This window comes from Phocoena phocoena, chromosome 6 (assembly GCF_963924675.1).
Source record: "Phocoena phocoena chromosome 6, mPhoPho1.1, whole genome shotgun sequence".
NCBI lineage: Eukaryota > Metazoa > Chordata > Mammalia > Artiodactyla > Phocoenidae > Phocoena > Phocoena phocoena.
The window spans coordinates 56,571,615-56,578,041 of NC_089224.1; positions in this window are offsets into that span (position 1 = coordinate 56,571,615).

Below are 6,427 nucleotides of genomic sequence, written 5' to 3' on the forward strand. Positions count from 1 at the left end.
CACACACACACACACACACACACACACACACACAATGGACTACTACTCAATCACAAAAAAGAAGGAAATTTTGCCATTTGCAACAACAGGGATGGACTTTGAAGGTATTATGCTGAGTGGAATAAGTCAGACAGAGAAAGACAAATACTGCATGATATCACTTTATATGTGAAATCTAAAAACTACAACAAACTAGTGCAGATAGCAAAAAAGAAATAGACTCACAGATATAGAGAACAAATTAGTGTTTACCAGTGGGGAGAGGAAGTGGGAGAGGGACACTATAGGGGTAGGGGATTAAGAGGTACAAACTATTAAGTATAAAATAAGCTACAAGGAGATATTGTACAACACAGGAATATAGCCAGTATTCCATAATAACTGTGAATGGAATCTAACCTTTAAAAATTGTGAATCACTACATTGTACACCTATAACTTATATAACATTGTATATCAACTAAACTTCAATAAAAAAAGAACCAAAGTTTGATTCTCATTTACCTGAAACTCCAGTGCCAGTAGATGTTTCTAGTCAGGGCCAGGTGATGGATAGTCATTTTTGTAACACTCTTAGTGTGAATAGACTTTATTAGCAGAGGTGAGAGGTGATCCTGAAAGATGTGACTGAAGGACAAGGCTCTTTCCTTCTTAGGGATCTTTCTTCTGTAGGTCCTCAGGGATTCTACCTGCAGATAGGAACACAGAATAAAGGATCATGTATGAGATGTTTTAAGGCCAGGACTGATTGTGGCATGATTTATATTTGGCTGTATTCCCTTGTGAAGAATTCAGTCACATCTCACATCTATCTGAAAGAACATAGCCCGGCTCTGTAACAAGAGGAAAAGGCAAACAGTTTTCTAAACAACTAGCCAGTTTCTGTGACACAAGGTAACGTGATAAGGAAGTACACAGAGCTGTTGGAGCATCTAAAAAATACATTGAAGTGAAACTTGGAGGAAGCACGATGTCAAGGAAGGCTTTCTGCATGAGATGACAACTTCCCTGGGAATTGAAGGAGAAACAAGAGTTGAACGTGTGAAAAAGAGTTGAGAAGAAGGTTGTCTGGACAGAAGGAAATAATTCTAAAAACAAACAGGAATAATTAGGAAATTCTAATAAGGAATTAAGACAAAGTACTTTTTTACATGTTTCAGAGTATGAATTTTGAAAAATTAATAATGAGATTATCTTCCATAAATGTAATTCTGATAAGATTTAGAATTCTTCCGTGTGAGTTAGTCCCAGGATCAATAGGGAGACAAGGATTTGCTTTATCTTGGCTGCTATGGTTTAAGTGATCCCCTTAAGAACTTTGGCAGCATCCAGCTCCACAAAGACCAGAGGATGGGAAATTTGAAAGTATTATGTAATTTCAGGAAGCAACAAACTATGACATTCATTAGACTTGATGAAATAGATGTTGTAAGCAGCTAATTTAACCATTTTATGTTAGACATTATAATCCCAATTCAGAATTGTCAGGAATGTTCAATATCCTTTGCTTTCCATCATGTGGACAAAAGAACATTCCATATTGAGTTGGTATGTCACTCTTTCAGTTAAAGATTGTATGACATAAAATTGATACCAGCTTCTCATTAACCCTCTTATTTTTTCTCCTCTCTGTCTCAATCCCCCCTAAAAAAAAAAAGAATGGTGAAAATATGATATGTTGAAGACAACTTAGGGTTTGAAATATTTTTTTTAAATAATTTTTATTTCTATTTTTCTAATTAGGTTTTGAGCTTCTTGAGGCCAAGGACTGTCTGAAAACACATACAGTGGCTAACACAAGGTAAGTCTACAACACATCTTAACTCCTTCTCTTCCTAGGGTCCTAGCACCCTGATAAAATGCCTGATATGTAGTTGGCACTCAACAAATATTGGTTAGGATGGATGGATGGGTGGATGAAATATTCAAACATTATGTTATATTCACTTGATATTGCTCTTATAAAATATACTAAGACTGAGTTGTTTTTTTTTCTTTTATAAATAAAATTACAACACACTCAAAACAGTGGAACAACTAGGAAAAAATCTGTCAATGACAGATTTATTTTTCAGTTCTGAATTATAGATGGTGTTAGTCATGAGTATGTGAGAAATCTAACAATGGGTTAATGTTTTGATCTGGAGCAGCAGATGCCTATAAGATTTAAATGTTGATTGAATTTAGCTGCTGCTGCCATGAAATTATTAGCCCTTGGCAGTGGTCTCGCCTATATACTTTATTTTGGTTCTTCTGGAGCCACAAAGCTATTTATTGTTAATGAGGGAATAAAGTGAGAAAACAAATTAGCAAATAGATTAACAAAATTTTAACTGTCTAATCTCTGTTAAACAACTGCAGGTTATCAATTTTCACTACTTTCCAACAAAACTTTGCTATTAACACAGCTTTGTTACCTTACATATCCTCTCTCTAATATAATCATTCATCTATCATAATACTTTTTGATAAAATTCTCTACCAAGTACCTTTTTTCATTGAAGCTTCAGTGTGCATCTAATCTTAAAATTATAATTCTTTGAAATAAATAATTCCTATGCTTGCTAAGATATTTGATCTGTTGGCTCACCACTTAAAACTATTATCTAGTATAAATATGTTATGACTTATAAAATAAACTTAATGGTTTTTAATTGATGTTTCTAAATGCAAATTTGTTAAATGAAGTTTACAAAGTTTAGAAGTTCCTTAGCATGCTCAAATACTCTTATCTGCTAAAAATGTATTCCCAATTTAAAGGACAGGATGCCACGTCCCATATTTCCTTTTAACTTCATTTTGGGGTTGATACTTCTTATGAATCTAAGGAAAAGCATGTATCTGTATATAGAAAAAGTACACAAAGATCCTTCAGAAACCAAGATGCCATTGAAGTCAAATAAGATGAGGATTAAACAAACAAATGTGAGATGGAGATGGTAGGAAATTTAATTTCAGGCTTTCAGCCTATTTCCCCTTTGGTTCCTCATTGTTTCTATTTTATACATTAAGATTCAGCTCACTTTTACCCTAAAGCTTTCTTGGATACTCCCCGTCAAAATGATGTCTTATTCTTCTGAACTCCCATGTGTCTTTGTTCATGACTCTCTTATGATACTAATAATTCTGCTTTTATGGTTCAGCAATTTGTATAGATCAGTTCCCATCTTCTGAGCGTGTTATATTCCAGAGTTAATTTAAAAACCAGTTGTTTGGAAATCCAAGTTACTTATTCTCATAAAACTAATAATAGAAGTGATGTTCCTATTTTCTTTTAAGTTCTACTGCTGTCTGATCTAGTGCCGACCGAAGTATTTCAAATATACCTCCATTTATGACATTGCTTCTTCAGGACAAATCAATTCTATTATAAGGTGAAGCCCAGTACACTTTCTTTAGGGCATTATATTTGATCAGTATTTACCAAATTGTCTTCCCCTTTATTTATCTAACACCACCAGCTCACTCACAGTGGTGTTTCAGGGCACTGTGTTAGAAATTCTTATTTCCCTTTCTAGTCTGTGAATGTTATATAATCAGTCTTGATTGCAGGCATCTAAATCCAATACTTTGCAAAGTATTTAACTTCTTAATCTTGCCAAAGAAAAGACAGCTTTCTTATTTAATGTATCTCTTATCCCTTAAATATATTTAACCTTTGTTTTTGCTATGCATATTATGTGCAAAGCAATTTGCACACCTATTTCATTTACTTTTCACATTATACTTCTGAGGTTAGTACTCTAATTATCTCCCCGTTAGGATGAAGGACCTGAGAATTGGAGAAACTAAATATCTTACCCAATGTCATACAAGTATTAGTAGTATCAGAATTCTAACCCAGTAGAAATCCAGAGACAACAAGGCCACTATGTTTTGACATGGTCCTTGATTGCTCTGAGTTGAGAGAACTAAAACCGTCTTATTAGATGGCAAAAGCACGAGGCTTCCACTCTCCTGCTAGTTCCTCCTTAAGTGCCTGGGTTGTAAACTTTTTGAAAGGAGCGTCTGTGTCTTTTTACTCATGTTTATACTCCTCACAGTGGCTGAAAGACTGCCTTGACATCATGGATACTTAATAAGTGATTGATTGAGAACATTATGAGATATATAAAATACTGTTAATGATAAATACACTATTCTGTAATTAAAGGTTTAAAACACTTTGCCTTAGGGCCATTGACCAAGTTTAGTCAATTTGGTTAGATGAGCTTTCTTCTTCATGTAATTGTGTCACTTTTCATAGTTGGATCAAGCTAACGCTAGCAAGAAACTGTTAAAATGTCTGAATTTGGAAATGCACAGATATGTGGGGTGAACCTGATATTACTGTGGGTTCTATATCCAAATGTTGTGCTAATTTTGGCAAGTGCAATTTAGTTTCTTGTTAATGATAACATTTGAATATTTGCCGCGCCGTATCATGTTTTAATATAAGGACCAATGCCAATGCCTATAAATATTTTCATATAACTAGTAGTAACCTTCTGCAATTTTAGTCAATTCTTGGAATTGCATCAATTAAGAAAGTCAGAAATACTATGTTTTTTTTAGGTGATTTTAAGAGTTGTTTATAAAGTTCTGACTAGCGCTATTTTAGAGAAATAAAGCAGATCTGCTAACTAAGGCATCCCATTAAGTGAGCCTGATTTCAGTTATTCTGAGTGAAGAAGTAATTAACATTATACACAGCAGGGACATATTCAGGTCTCTATTATAGTTTTTTGATTACAGTATTAACTTGACAGTCTCAGATAGAAAACAAGTTAATCTAATTAAGGGAAGGTTAATTGTGTATGCAGACTGTATGGCCAGAAGAAGAAAGCTCAGCAGGGCAGGATGTTTTCTGGGCATTTCTGCTTGAGAGAGTTACTTTTTTTATTCAGTGGTAATAACCAAAATGTTCATATTATACACATAGCATTAAAAAGAAAGACTTATTCCAAGGATTTACTAGCAGGACAATTTAGGAACTATGATATGTATAATCTAATGGTGTGTATGGGGGTTGACTAAATGCTTTCCAGCTCTAACTGCTTTCCAGCTCCATAATTGTAGTGATTCTGCACCATGAATAGACTTAGAGTTTAATTCAATGTCTACATTTGTATGGTTAGAGAACATCAGAACTAAAATATACTTTAAAGACTCCAGGCCATGCTTTGTACATGTTAAATTTAGACCCAGAGAAGAAAAATGGGCTGCCCAAGATCAAAAAGATATTTGGTAGAATATCTGTGACTCAGGTTTGTTTTTGTTTTGTTTTGTTTTTTTCACTATGCATTGAAAACCATATTATCTTTTGAATTAAAAAGAAAAAAAGAAAAAAAAAAAGGAAAGAAAAATTGAGACAAAGACGAGGGAAGTTCACATAATTCAGTCTCCTACTCCATAGGAAACTTCCCCATGACACACAGTCAGCCAGTCAGTGATTAAAACTATACATAAACCTCATTTTCATTACTGGGTAGCTCCAACTGCAAGAAAAGTCTTCTTCATATTGATGCAAAAATATACCTGTCTTTATTTCTTCCTTTAGTGTTCTGTTTTCTGTGTAAAATATCCATACCTACTTCATCCATTCCTTTTACGACGTGAGTTTCAGATATTTCATCCTGTGATACCTTCTCCTAGCATATCAATAAAATGTTTCAGGTTGATGCCTAGAATTAAACACAATGTGACACACGTTACCTGGGTGCTACCATAAGTACGAGGAAACACTATAATCTCTTGATCTGACCATTGTGCTTTTGGCTTTTTAAATTAACTGTGCCTTTTGCGTGATTTCAGTTGCCCTTATGAAACAACTAAAGCCTCATGCTGTTTTTCACATGGACTACTATAAATAACGGGTTCACACCTGTTTTTAAATCGGATTATTTTTATCATGTTTCAGTCAACATTGACAGGATTAAACATATTTGCTATCATCATCACCATAAACATCAAAAACATTACTAGTTTGGGTTATTTGAGTTGCTCAAGAAAGTGATGATGATTTTAAAAAAAGATTTTAAGTCTAAATTTAGTTCATAATGACTAAAAATAAAACAAGTAGTGTAAAATAAATTGTAAGATAGTTATACAGATTATAGCATATTTCTCCCTAAAAATGCTATATATTAATCAATATAAAGTATAAATCTTCTAGTTTTGGTCATATTCATCAATTCTCTTCTAGAAATAGAAGAGAAATATTTAGAAAGATCTAGAAAAATCTAGAAATAGAAGCTGAAAATGGTTAGGTCCCTTCAATTTTGCTGTGAACTTTAAGTTGCTCTTAGAAGATAAAGTCTTGGGCCTCCCTGGTGGTGCAGTGGTTGAGAGTCCACCTGCCGATGCAGGGGACACTGGTTCGTGTCCCGGTCCAGAAAGATCCCACATGCCGCGGAGCGCCTGGGCCCATCAGCCATGGCCGCTGAGCC